Source organism: Phymastichus coffea, unplaced genomic scaffold (genome assembly GCF_024137745.1).
Source record: "Phymastichus coffea isolate CEN01 unplaced genomic scaffold, Cenicafe_Pcof_1.1 PCOF00003, whole genome shotgun sequence".
Lineage (NCBI taxonomy): Eukaryota > Metazoa > Arthropoda > Insecta > Hymenoptera > Eulophidae > Phymastichus > Phymastichus coffea.
Genome location: NW_026706814.1, coordinates 6,791,684 through 6,806,979, shown reverse-complemented (window position 1 = coordinate 6,806,979; position 15,296 = coordinate 6,791,684). Strand labels below are relative to the sequence as shown.

Below are 15,296 nucleotides of genomic sequence, written 5' to 3'. Positions count from 1 at the left end.
CTTTGTTACTTTCTTTTGCCTTTTCACCTTTGCCTTTACCTTGCTTTTGCTCTCTTTCTTGTTAATCATTTCATCTATCTTTCTCCTTATTAGGGCTTTGGCATCTTTTTCTCATTTCCTATTGCTCCCTCTACCTTTCCTTTCCTCAACCTCACTTATTTTCTTTAGTATCTTATAATATGTCTTCTTGTTTTCCTTTTTCTTACTCTTCCTCGATTCTTCTTCTTTTCCATTTTAGCTCCATCATCCACGCTATCTTTTCTTTGCTACCTATTATTACTTTTTCCCATTCTTAACCATCCTTTTTGCTTCTTTCACATTTTTCTACTATGTGCTTCCAATTTTCTTCCTCTTTCATATACATTCGGCATCTCTTATTTTCTTCCTTTTTCCAATACCTAATTCATCTCATTTCATTACCTAATCTAAACCTTTCCCTTATTTGTAGGCCTTTTATTCTTCCCTCTCCTTGAATTTCCTTTAATCTGTACATTTTCATTTCTTCTTTCAATTCTTTCCACTCATTTATATATCTTGACTTTTCTAGCTTTTCTTCTAATTTTTTTCCTTCTTTTTTCTTTAGCTCTTGTCTTATTTCTTCCCAAAACTCTTCTCTCATTTCGTCTCTCTCCTCCCTCTCTCTATATATTTCACATTTTTCTAGCCTTTCCTCTCTTTCCTTCTTCTTACTCTTTTTATCTTTTTCATTTCTTTCGCTTTTCTTTAGTTCTCTCCATGCTTCTTTGTTTAATGAGCCATCTCTTTATTCTCTTATTTTGTTTTCATACCTCATTGCTTTTTCTAATGCTGTTTCTTTCATTTCTTGTCTCCCTGTTTCCCATCGTATTAAGTAACTCGGCGTGTTTCTATCTAATCCCAATACCCACATTATATATTTTAGTTGTAATCTCTCTATTTCTTCATATCTCTTCCATCGCCAGATTTCTGATCCATACATAATCACGCTTTTCGCCAGTGCGTCGAACAGGTTCATTCTTAGCGCCCAATTTTCTCTAAATAGTTTTTCTCCTAGCCCCCATAGTCTTCCGAGTCTCATATTTTTTTCCCTTCTACCTTCTTTATCTGCTTTTTATTTCCGTTATTTCTACTTATCACATATCCCAAGTAATTGTACTCTTTAACCATCTCTATCTTCTCACCATCCCATTCGAATTCTTCTTCCTTTCCCCTTCCTCCTCCTCTCCTACATTTCATCATCTTTGATTTTCCTACGTTTAGCTCTAATCCCCTTTATTCCAGGTACCTTTTTAATTTTTTCAGCATTGCTTTCATACCCTTTCACTCTTTGCCATCATCACTATATCATCTGCATATACTAATCTCCATATTTTCTTCCTTCCTATCACTACCCCTCCTTCTTGCACCTGTTTGATCTTGACTTCCAGGTCGGCGAAGGCAAGATTAAATAGCGTGGTACTCAAAGGGCACGCTTGCCTTACGCCTTTGTAAGTCTCGAACTCCCCAATTATTTCTCCTCCAACTTTTACCTTACTCCCTGTATTCTTATATATTTCTTCTATTCTATTCTTAATTTTTCTATTTATCCCTTTCTCTTTCGTTGTTTTCCATCTTTCTCCCTCTTTTCCGTGTTTCTCCCTCTTTAACTTGTCAAAAGTGGACTTCATGTCTGCAAAGAATACAAACAGTTTTCCTCCTTTTTACCTTATTTCCTTCCCTATTATTATTTATAATACATAAATTGCGTCCATTGTTCCTCTTTTCTTCCTGAATCCCATCTGCTTATCGGTTAACGTTTCTTTAGCTTCTAGTTCTCTTTCCAGCTTTTATTCAGTATTTCCGCATATATTTTATATCCCGTGTCCATCAGCGTTATTCCTCTATAGTTTTCTACTTCTTCTTTCCTCCCATTCTTATATATTGGTACAATTATTCCCTTCCCCCATTCTTCTGGATATCCTTCTCCGTTCCATATTCCGTTTAAGCATTTTGTCATATCTTTTAACATGCCTTCCGTGCCTTCCATCCACTCTTCATTCGCTATACCATCTTCTCCTGTCGCCATTTTCTTTTTCATTTTTCTTATTATCTCTTTTACTTCTCTTACTTTGATCGCTTCACCTTCCTCTTTCGCTGTCTTCGGGTTCTTCCCCTTTGCTTTCTTCCTTTTCTTCCTCTCTCAGTTATCCCTTGAAGTGCTTTAACCATTCTTCTTTTCCTATATTTTCATCTAATCCAATTCTTTTCTTCTTATTGCTATTCACTTTATCCCAGAATTTTCTTCTCGTCTTATCTTATCTTATTTCTCCTGCCACTCTTTTCCCCTCAGCTTCTGTCGCTTTTCTTATTTCCTCTCTATATTCTCTCTTTGCTTCTAGGTGTTTGTCTCTGACTCCTTCCCCTTTTCTTACTTTAGTTAACTCTGCCATCACCCTAGCCCTTTTTATCCTACATTCTTCTCTCCACCAGTTTATTTTCGATCCTTTTTTTTCCTTATCTTGTTTTTTATGACTGCGTTCCTCACACTATTTTTTATTTCTTTCCATTTTTCTGTTCCCTCTATTGAGTCCATTCACCTCTGATACTCTCTTATACCTTCTTCGATCCAGTCCTCTGTCATTCTTTCATCCTCTTCTTTTCTTTGTTCTGCTATTTTGTCTCCCAATTCCACTTCTAAAGGTAAGTGGTCCAACTTTACTCTCTTTTTTATTTAAACCCTTTTTATTGCCTCATCACCTTCCTCGTTATTTACTACATAGTCTATCGTTGACATTCCTCTCGCTCCTATATATGTTTTTCTCCCTCTTCATCTCCTTCTTTTCTCCCATTCGTTATCACTAAGTCCATGTCTAGTAGCCATTTTATCATTTCTTCTCCCTCTGCGTTTAACACTTTATCTTTGGCCTTTTTTTCTTTTAGGTTTTCTTCTGTCTCCCATTCTCTCCCTTCATTTTCTGTTCTTGCGTTGAAGTCTCCTCCTATAATTATTGTTTTTCCTCTGTTCTCCTTTATCGCTTAGGTAATCATAGTTTTCCTTTTTCTCATGTTGCATATATACTTTTGCTATCATGTATTTCCTCCCTCCGATCTTTATTTCTCCCGCTATTACCTCACTTGTCCTTTCTTTCTTCTATTCAACCTTACCCATCCCTTTCCTCTCTCTTACCGCCATTATTTCTCCCCCTATTTCTCTCCTCTTCTTCCTTCCCTTCTTGAGTCTCTCCACTTTACGATATGTTATATCCTTTCAGTTACTTCTCCACCCCAGTTTTTACCCCTTGCTTCTTCATCCAGGTTTTGGTTAGCCCTATTATATCAAATTCCCTAATATATTCCCAGTCGTTTTCCTCCATGCTCCTAATCCCCGCCACATTCCAGAATAGTATCTTTACTGCCTCTTTTCCATCTCTCTGCCTTCCCTCCTCTCTCTCGCTTTTTTCCCTATTGTTTTCGAAACCCTTCCACCCTTTTTTTTACCATTTTTCCCTCTTTCTCGCTCCACCACCATTCTACTTCCTTTGACTTCAACCCGTTATTCCACATCTTTACGTCTTTACCTTTACTTTTTATTTCTCTCACTTTCCTTCTTACTTCCTCTCTCATCTTCCTCTGCTTCAACGTCCAGTCCTGATCTACAAAGATCTTTTTCTGCCCTAGCTTCTTTTTCCTTTTCATAATTCTTTCTTTTTGTTCCCATGATGCGCATCTAATTTGCCACATCTTTTTTCCTCTTTCTCTCCGATCATCCCTCCCCGTTGTCCCTCCTATTCTTTTCAGATTCACTATCTCCCCTTTCATTTCTAGTTCCTCTCTTAACCAGTCCTCTGCCTCACTCTTCTTTTCCCATCTTGACCTACCCTCTAAGTCTGTCACTATTATATTGTTTAACCTATTTTCTCTATCTATTTTCTCTCTCATATACTCTATTTCTTCCTTATTGCCTACTTCTGATCCTCTTTGCTTCTCGTTTCCTCCTTCTATACTTTCTTTTAATGTCACGTACGCTTCTTCCAACTGGTTCATCCTTTCTCCCCATTTTTCCTGGAATTTCTTTTCTCTAAGTTCTGCTTTTTCCCTTTCTTCTTTCGTCTCCCTCCTTCTTTCTTCTCTCTTTCTCTTTTGTTCTCCCTAACTTTTCCTATTTCTTTCTCCCATCTTTCTTCTCTTCTTTTCCACTCTGTCTCCATTCTTTCCATTTGTTCCATAATTTCTTTAAACATTTCTGTCCATTCTCTCCTTTCTTCCTCCCATACCTCTCTTAAATCCCTTATATCTTCCCGTGTCTTTTCCATTATATCTTCTGCTCCACTACTTTTTCCCACTTCTCTTATCGTGTTGTCCAATCCTATACCCCCTCCCCTTCCATCTCGCTCCCCTCACTTTCACTCTTCCATCTTTTTACCTCTCTCATTTCTCCTCTAATATTTTCCGTCAGCCCCTCTCCGCTCTCTCTCCCCCTTACCACCTTTACTCCTTTCTTCTTTTCCTCCTATGGGCCTTTCTTATCCATCCTTCCACCTTTATCTTTTAATTTTTCTGTGGTCACAAATCTTTCCATCACTATCCCGTACGTCTTAATTTGTCTCTCTACTTCTACTCGTGATCTCACCTTTATTCCCTGTATTACCTTTTCTGTCTCCGCCTTTACTTCTTACCACCCCTTCTCTCTGCTTGCCTTTCCCACTTCCTAATTTTCTCTCTTAACCTCAACTTTTCTTTTTTTTCCTTTATTCTTCTCTCTCTGCTTTTTCCTCCAAAACTCGCACTCATAGTCAAGACACGTCTATTCCCTTCCACGAGTCGAAACTATCTCCAGTCGATTTTTATGTTATTGTTTACTTTATTAATTAAATACTTGGTCGTGTAGAATAATTAGTACCGGCAAATGAGCCGATGATAAATCTAAGCATGATGACACTTCAAAATAATTTTTGTTTATACCTTTTACTACAGCAAATTCAATAAAATTTGAAGCTTGTTTATATCTGTAGGCCAGTATATTGGTTCTTTAGTGTATATCGGAATATAGTTATTTTTTTTGTAGTATTTCATAGAGTACTGTGCATCTATATGTTGGAATGGATAATCTTGATCCTCACCACGAATGTTTCGTATTATAATCACCTCCTGCTATAAAATGATTTCCAAGTCTGTTGAAAAAGTCAGTCCAGTTTTTTTTGTAATTGTTTTATTTGGAGGAGATTAAACAGCTGATATTGTTATCGGTCCGTTATTATCCTTGATGATTACACTGATTGCTTGTAAATAGATTTCACTAGTTTAAGTGTGGATGTAGTGGTTTATTTTTATTTTGATTATAATGGTAGTACTTCCGTGGACTTTATTAAACGAGTGATTGGTTTTATGTACAATGTAGTTTGGTATATTAAGATAGTATTTACTTGTGAAGTGTGTTTCTGATATCAATATCATTTTCATAGTTTAAAAATGCTTTTCATTCAATATGCCTCTGTATAAGACCATTTGCGTTTTAGATAACGAGTTTTAGACTGCTCATTATGCCATTACTACTACAGTTAAAAAATTTAACAAAGTATCCATTCTTTACATCCGCTGCTCCATTATATGTTCGAGTTTATTATTTCTGTTTATTTCATTATTATGTCTACTTACGTAGCTTGCTTGAACAACTGTTTGTTTTGATATTTCTATATCACTCTGATCGTTTTATTTTGATATTTACTGTGCATATGTTATATTTGATCTAACTCTATTGACATTAGCATTTTGATTTGAATTTGAATTTGGATAAATTTGAATACTGTTTTGATTTAACGTTTTTTCTCTTAGTCTAGAAAATAGTTTTTGCTGTAATTGCTTACGAACTGGGCATCCTTTATAGTTTGCGGTGTGATTTCCTTTATAGTTTGCACATGTTACTTCTTTTATTTTTTGTTTAATTGGAAATTCTTTAATTTGGTGTTATTCAGCACGTTTCACACACACAGTACTTTTGTAATAATAGTTTTTGGTATGCTTATATTCCTGGAAGTTTTGACGTTCAGAAATTTCTGTTTTAACGTTCAGTGACTCGAATTTGATTACCGTATTTAATAGTCGGTTTATTTTATAAATTCCCTGGCTTTTATAGTCATGTTCAATTTCAACTGTGAGTAGCGACAATCATAGTTTTGTGATGCGATACCTTATATTATGAATACTTAATACTTTATATCCATGTTCTTCTATGGCTGTTTTTAATTCATCTATATCAACTTACGTCTGAATGCTTCTTAATATAACTTTGAAACCTTTTTTTTCTTTACGCTGATAAGTGTAAAATTGCGTCTTTTTTTCTTTCAATGCAGTAATAATTGGCAAGTATTTTTTGAAAGTTGTTGACTGAATTTTAATTTTGTTTAGTCCTATCATTTTTAAAGTGTTATTTTCTTTGGCAATTGAGTTCAGTAGATTTTCTAACAGTTTAATATTCTCTACATTGTAAGCGAAGATCGGAGGAGATTCGCTTTTCAACTTATTGGCTTCATTGTTTTCTTCTTCGCTATGATTTTTTTTATTTTCTTTATTTTCTTGAAGTATTTCGTACCTGTTACTTGTGTTACTCAACCAATAATTCGATAATTGTGTTTATCGTTTTTCGTTTTGAGTTTGGTTTTCTGGATTGTTTCTTTGTCTTTTGCCGCTTACGTTTTTATAATTTTCGTTGTTTTTATTATGAGTGGTCTTTTTATCTCCTTAATGAGTGTTCATTTTGGCCGTTGTTTTCTTTTTTTTTTGGGGAGTCTATTAAATTAAATTTTGAATTTAACTGTCACTTCACTGTTTGACTAATACTTTATTTTTTCGGGTAGGGCGCAGTGTTGGCATATCTGTACACCTTAGTAGTCAAACACTGAATTACTTAATAATATTGTTAAAATTTACTTGACAATATTGTTAAAAATGAATACAGGTTAAGCATTGAATAATAACGAAATTGAAATTTAAATAAACAATCCGGAACCATTTTCTTGAACTATAACAGAACTAAAAACAATGATGTAGAAACACGAGAGTCATCACGCGTATATGTCTGTGTAGGAACAAGTGTGGTGCCGTGGTGACGAGGTGCAATGGGTCTTGGGGGGAAGCAGAAAAGAAAACAGTCGAGCAGTCTCGCGATGGACGCTCTGCAGTTAAGAACATCTCTAGATGCCTCTATCTGTTGACATAGATGAATAAAAAACAGAAATTGAAACATTTAATCATGACGTAATAAGAATAACAAATGCAAAACGTAGAATCACTAAACAACCGTTACCGAAGTATTTTTTCCTCCCGAATCCCCACATAAATAATTTTATAAATAGAGCCAAGAGAAAATATTTATTGTAGAAACGACTCTCTCTTTAAAAAATCCATAATTAAGCCGGTTTAGAGCCAAAAACGCAAAAACGAAAAAGAAATCCGCTGCATAGATCTCCTAAAGATGAAGGTGTCCGTTATAAAAAAAAAAGTGTAAATTTAGATATATCTATAGCACCTTCCATTGTTTAAATATTGTTTTACTTATCAAACGTGATTCGGTTATTTTTGGAAGAATTCTAACGCTGCATTCGGATTTAGCGATCTTTGAAACGTAAGAGAGCAATTTTACAGACCAAAGTATATTATATCTTTCTCGTTGATTTGATTCTCAGCTGACCACGATCTAGACTCAATCGGATTAAGCGAACCTCAGATTTGGATTTAGCTGCCCTGAAAACCATAAAAATACTAGTCATTCTTTCCTAATCGACTTTTTTCCACTTCATCTATAAATGCTCTTGAACCTGATGTGCTGCGGTTAAACGGATTGCAAATTCGGATTCAACAACCGTCAAATACATAAAAATATGAGTGGTTCCTTTTTAAATAACTTTTTTTCACAATTTGACCTTCGTATGCCCTTGAACATGATGTTATCAACATTCAATGACCTTGAAATGATATACAATGTCGCTATAGACAAAATGAAAAATGTTATACCTGAACATAAAGTTTTCCACACTTTCAGAATTTGCAGGAAAAGTTAAATTTTTTGCAAAATATGTACATTTGGCATTGGAAATGACCTTGATTCAGGCATGTTGAGAATAAACAGACTCTAGATTCAGATTTAGCAACCCTCAAAACCATGAAAACACTAGTTACATTTTTTAAAACATCTTTTTCCTGAGTTGGACTTTCGAATACCTTTAATCCTGAAGTGGGGGAGTCAAACTGACTGTGGATTCAGATTTAGCTTGGCAAAATACATGGAAATATACGTATGTATGTCATTTTTGATACAGATCATCTTTTTTTTGTGTGCCTGTGTAATTATTTTCTTATTGCTTGCTTTGGATTGTTGTAATAAATTTTGTTGTTTTTATTTTCTATCACGCTCGACAATATTTTAAACCTTGCATTGCATTTATTTCTACCTTATATTTTCTCTCTCAATCTTCAGTTGGAAATCGTCTAACAGGAATCTACTCATGTTGGAACAACGACGAAAGTAAGTACATCAGATAAGATCCGGAGTTGCATTGCTTCATGCGAAATAATTTTTGATATTACGATTTTCAATGTCTGGCGCCCAAGTGCTTAATTTGGCCGTTTTGTACGTTGTCAAGTCAAATACAACATTACAGTAGCAATAACTGTCGGTATCACCGACATTTGTGATTGTGATCACCCTGTTAGTTAGATCCCCAAGCAATGTTAATGTTATTAAAATTAGTTTTAGTACCTATAAATTCATCGGAAAATCAGTAAACTAGAATTCTCCTGTTTCGATCGCAAATGAGTCCGCCGTCCTTGGGGTAATAACCCTCGTACCTTCCCAGGCCTACGTACAAAAGCTTTCGGATGTTGACGAGGACAATGTCAATTCGTCGTCGGACTCGCTATGGTATCATCTTCACGTTTTAGCGTTCCTTTGCAGAACAGCGCGCCTCGCTGGCTTCGTTATCACAGAAGAGTGGAAGCGAGTCATTCTATACATCCCTTTCGGGCAATTATCTTTCGTGGTAGCAGGTTTAAAGAGACTATATGCAGAATGCCGTTAATAAATTTTAATATTCCTAAGTAACGGAAATAGTGTACACGAAATAATATACAAATATGTGACGTATATAAAATTTTTGCCATTTGAAGATCAATCCTTTATTAGACTTTATTGTTTTTTTCATTGACTTTCTATTATTATTATTATTATTATTATTATTATTATTAACCAGAGTATAGTACAAAATATTACAACAAGTAGTAATAATTATACAATTTTACATTACAAATTTGTAACCCGGCAAAGGATAAACCTGTTCGCTGGTCTGGTATTTTAAAACTACTAAACACTTAAAGAAAATTAAGAAAAAAAATAAAAAAACAAAGAAAATTAAGAAAAAAATAAAAAAAACAAAAAACTTAAAACTAAGAGTCGGTTTATAATATTATAATATTTCACAGATGAAGTATGGCTTAATATTGGTAGCAAGAATGCTTCCTATAAAAGCTTACTTCACCAATTATCTTCGATTTTGTTCTGCTATCTCCAATATCTGATTAACATTTGTCTGGCCGTTACGATTGTCGTCATTGATGCTTTCATTTTTCTTGCATATGATATTCTTTCGTATGTATTTAGTCTAACAGGACAAGTAAGTCCTGTAGCACACGTGACTCTATAGTGAGGGAACATTTCAGTATGTTGTCTATGTGAATCACATTTACATGTTGCTGTGAATACTATGTCATCTAAGACTATCAAATCTTTATATTTAGGTTGTTGTTCAAGTGAGTACAATGAATTAGTGAAAGTTTGATATCCTCTGATACCTCTATAAAAGTATAATAATGCTTTATTGTTTCCAAGATAATTGATGTCTCCATAGGTCATTCGAATATTATTTGTTTGTAGAATCGGTTTTCCTGGTGTATTTTTTGGTTTACTTGTTTCTATTTGCATACTATTATTGTCTGCAATGTCATCTATTTGTTTAAATACTGTTTCTATGGGTTTATATCTTACTTTATCTGTATTTGGTTCTTTGTGATCTTCTTTGTTTTCTTCTTTTATGAAATGTATGTTTTTTACCAATTAATTGTTTGTATGTGCAATATTCACATTTATTAATGAAATTTATGTTGGTTGTATCTGTTTTTGTTTGAATGTAAGTTTCGTTTCTTTTTCCCTCTTTGAGTCCGTTTTTTGTTTTGGTATTAATAGTTATCTGTTGTGAGTTCCAAGCTATGTTAATCACATTAGCAATTGTTTCTATTATTTTTCTGTAGTTATCTGATACATTAATTTTTTTCATGTTATATTCAGACATTCGACGATGAGAACGATTGTAATGAAGTGTACAAGTGCCTTGTGAACTCAAATATGTCCTTACATCCAAGAGAAACTTATCCCTATCCACATCCACATGGACTTCCAATGCTGAATGTAGACTATTATCAAAGTTCCCTTGTTGCTTTAGTTTGTAATATATTTGTTGTAAATTGTTGCAATGTATTTTGTGGTTCATTGTATTTCTGTATCTAGAATGGATGGCCTTTTATCCATTTTTTTATTTTGTCCTTTATTGTTTTTGCATTGCCATTTAAAGTTTTGAGGTGAGAAGGTAGTTGATTGAAGGTGGCTAAAGCTCTTGTATAGCTATCTTTAATGCTGATTGTTAATTTTCTTTTAAAGGGCTGTATAGTTTTTTTCCTTGTTACGGAATTTTTCTTCAGGAACATATCTTGCAGGTTGACATAGTGATACACTAGAGATTCCATGGTGAATGCTTGATCTATGTTTAGTGGATTTTTTTCATTTATAAACTTGTTTTTATTTATTATTTGTAATAGTCGTGTTTGTAGAGTTTGTATATATTTGAGTCTTCCAATGTATGCTCCACCCCGTGCTATAATACCGTATGTTGTTATGCTATGGAAAAGTGCATAGTAAATCATACGTAGATTATCTGTGCTCATTATCCTAGATAATTTGTAGAAAATATAAGTTAGATATTTTAGTCTATTGTATAGCATGTTTGTATGCATGTCCCATCTCATATGGTTATCGAAATGCACTCCAAGGTATTTAGTGTTATCAACTTTTCGAATGGATGCACCCTTTATATTTACATGTAAATATGTTGAGTTGCTATGCAGTTATTTCCAAATGCCATGTATACTGTTTTGTCAATCTTTAATGACAGTTTATTCAATGCTAGCCAAATGGATAGTTTGTTTAAGTAGAAGTTCATATTTCTTTCGACTTCATGCCATGTTTCGCCTTTCACGATAATTAACGTGTCATCAGCAAAAGCCAACACATTATCATTTGGTAGCAATTGTAACATATCATTAATGTAGATTATGAAAAATAAAGGTCCCAATATTGTACCTTGTGGTACGCCAATGTTGACGTGTTGATATTGACTATATTCACCATTAATTTTAACTCTTTGTTTCCTATTACTTAGATAGCTTTTGATAAGTTCATACGTACTACCTCTAATTCCATATCTATAGAGTTTTTTGAGTAGAATTTTGTGGTCCACAGTGTCAAAAGCTTTCGGTAGATCCAAGAAAGTTGCTGCTATTGATTTACTTTTGTCTAGTTGATTGTATATTGAGTTAGTTAGGTAGTATAGGGCATTTTTGGTGCTAAGACCTTTTCTAAAACCAAATTGTTTATTAGAAAATAAATTATGTTTGTTGAAAAAACTTGTAATCCTGATTTGTATCAATTTTTCAAAAATTTTGGCGATATTTGATATTAAAGATATAAGTCTATAGTTTGTTGGTAGATACTTCTCTTTAGTTTTGTGGATAGGAATAATTTCAGCACTTTTTAATTCGTCAGGCCATATTTCTTTTTGTAAGCATAAATTAAAGATATAGGTCAACGGATTACTTATATGGTTTATTATCATCTTTAGTACCTGAGTGTTGATGCCGTCAGATCCTCCGTTTTTGTTGCCCATTTTCCTTATTGTTTGTTGAACTTCTATTCTATTTGTTAAATGTAGAAAAATACTGTTGTTGTTCATAGATGGTAGAGTAATGTTACTATTTATTGGTTGTCTAATATTATCACATACCTGTTTGCCTACTGTACTGAAAAATGTATTCATTTGTTCTGCAATATCGTTTGAGTTTGTAATTTTATTATTACCTATTAATAGATGATTTATGTTATTGTTTTTTTTGGTTTTCTTCCCAATTTTGTTGTTGATTATTTTCCATAGTTTTCGTGGATTGTGTTGATTTGTTTTGATTTGATTTTTTTCATATTTTTCTTTAGCTAGATCTATGGTCTTTTTTAAAGTTTCTACATAGTTTTTATATTTTTCTCTTTTTGTTGCATTATTGGGATCTTTTTTCCAATTATTATAAAGTTTTTCTTTGTGTGCACATGATATCATTATTGCTTTAGTTATCCAATTACTCCTTGGGTTCATTTTATTCTTATTGTGTTTATTGTTTTTAAATGATGCCGTAATACATGTTTGAATTTTTTCTATTAATTTGTTCGTAGCTAGATTAGGGTCTTTTATAATTTGTATGTCAGTCCAAACAGTTCTTTTGGCTTTATTTTTTAGTTTAAAATAGTTTATTATTTTAAAATTGGTTTTTTGTGTACATTTATAATTATTCCTTAAACTCATCATTATGGGGTAGTGATCATTGAAGGGTACGTTGAGGACGTAAGTTTTATAGTTGACTTTTCCTAGCCTAACATAGAAATTATCTATATATGTACCTTTGTTAATATCAATATTGGATGGTCTTGTTATGGTATGTAGTCCAGGGCAATATCCATTTTCTAGCAGTACTTGTAAAAAATCTTGATCTAGTATTTTTTCACTCAATATATCAAAATTAAAGTCTCCCATTAAAATATTGTTTTTATATTTTTTGTTTATTTTGAATAATTCTTTGAGATTCAATAGGAATTCAGATTTAGATAAATCATGAGATCTGTAAATAGCAGACAGTACCAAATTTTTGTTGTTTTCTAGTGTAATATTAGAGTTAATTATTTTTAATTTATCTATTTCAAGAACTTCTGTAACTTCGGTGATTTCTTCTTTCATATACAAAACAACTCCATCTGATTTGTTTATTTTACTTTCATTGTAATATATTTTATAGTCTGGAATATGGAACATTTCATGATTGTCTAAATTCCATGTTTCTGTGCATACTATTATACATGGTTTTTTTTCAAGGTTCTTCAGAAATACTAGTAATTTATTGTAATTTTTTTAAGGCTTCTGATGTTTATACAAAGAATGATATTATTTTCTTTACATATATATTTGTTTAGATCATCAATATTATCTGTTTTATGTTCATTTTCAAATATAATATCATATAAGCTGTTATCCATATTGTAATATTGCAGAAAACTATTTAGTATTCCTGGTTTTATTACCTGTTGGACTTGGAGTAGATAATGATGATAACGATAAGCTGTTATTTATTCTCGGACGGTTATATATCTTGCGGGTGTTTGTTTCAAAGACTCTACAGTTTTGACATCCAATAAATAATTTGTTACTATTGATTTTTATATGTTTATATAGAATAGATGGAACTTCTATTATTGCAGTTACTGTTTTATTTTTTTCATTTGTAAATACATGATTTACTTTGCATTTTTCTTCGTATTGACTAAAATTTCTTGCATTAATATCAGTTTCTATATCTTTTACATTTGTTGTGAAAGCTTTAGAAATTCCTACTACTTTAACTATCGGTTTACGTATTTCTTCTTTTAGAACAGTAAATGCCGGTAGTTTTTTTTGTAAAGTTTTTTCTAACACTGTGACATTTTCTTCGGTCATGCAGTTGATAATTATTGTGTCAGTATTTTTAACTTGTACACTTTTTGTTTGTATGTTTTTGTCTTTAATTGAGTAATATGCTACTTGATTTTCTAAGTTTATGTTATCATTACTCTTTTTCTTTATTATTAATCTTGGTATTCTTTTGGGCTTAGGTTTTGGTAGTGCAATTGTTTCAGCATATGTTTTTCTTATAATGTTAGTATTTGCATTATTATTTTGTTTTTCTTTAATTAGTAATTCATTGAGCAATTCATTTTTTTCTTTTGTTTCTTTGTACAGTTCTTTCAATAGGTTATTTTCGGCTTTTAATTGTTGTAATTCATCCAGATCATTGATCTGTGTTACATCCATATGATTATCTTTTTCATTTAAAATTTGCTTTTCATTCACAAGCTCATTTAATATTTCCTGTTTTATTTGTTTGAATTGTGTTATGAAAGCACTAGCTTGTTCACTTAAGTCCCCATATGGCAAGTTTGATGTTAGTGCAAAATTTGGATGCTCCTGGCATATTATGAATGAGCTGTTTATTAGTTTGATTGCATTTCCTGCATTGATTTTTGCTACTATTTCACTCGTATGATAGAAATTTCCACATACTAAACACACAACTGCTCCTACTTTTGTATTTGGATGACACTTGAAATGCTTATGTAGCGATGATGCGTCAGGCGGTTGCACGTCCGCACCGCTCGACGGCGACATCGTGACTGTTTCTTATCGTAAAATTTAATTTAACGTAATATGTATTTGAATATTTCCAGTTTACATCTCTTGAACATATAAGCAATTTTCAGATTTGTCTTTAACCTACTTTTCTTTTAAGTTATTTTTGCAGTCGAATTCCAGAAAGTATATTTTCTTTTAAATGTTAGATAGATTCAAAAAAAAACTTAAGGTAAAAGTAAATTAAAGTTTCTAAAACCAGCTATTTCGAAAAAACCATTGGATAAACGTGACTGCTTTTTTTGCGTGACAAATTTAATTTGAAGAAATAGTGTGCAATACAAGACAATAAGGCAATACACCTGGCACAGTTATGGTGTAACATTAATGAAATGTAGGAAAATTTACACAGTCTCAGTCGATAAAAAAGGATGCTAGGAGACCGACTGTACCAGACTTAGACAGGTATCTGCTGAGGAGAGAGCGGTTTGGTATAGACGTTATAATTGGAGCAAACATTATATCCCCTACCGGTTAAATTGTCGCTTATAAAAATAATAATAATATGCTTAAGGTTATAAGTAGACAATAGAATTAAAAAGTAAATCATGAGAAAAACATGACGATACAGAACAAAAACACATGCAGAGATAACAATAATAATAATGTAAAGCTGTATAAAAACACACAAGTAAATGATGGTTTGCTATAGCACAATAGCATACACTTACAGCAGAAAAGAATCTCTCACTTAAAAATAAAAACAGATGCAGCGATGTAAATAAGGTTCGGTGATTATTATAGATGATGGTCCAA

At 32.7% G+C, this 15,296-nt stretch overlaps 1 protein-coding gene across 1 annotated transcript in view; it reads right to left on the bottom strand.

The window, feature by feature from the left end:
- LOC131666139 (5'-AMP-activated protein kinase subunit gamma-2) overlaps positions 1–15,296 on the bottom strand; it is a 1,183,314-nt gene that overhangs the window by 948,096 nt on the left and 219,922 nt on the right. The gene's annotated exons all lie outside the window — the stretch shown is intronic.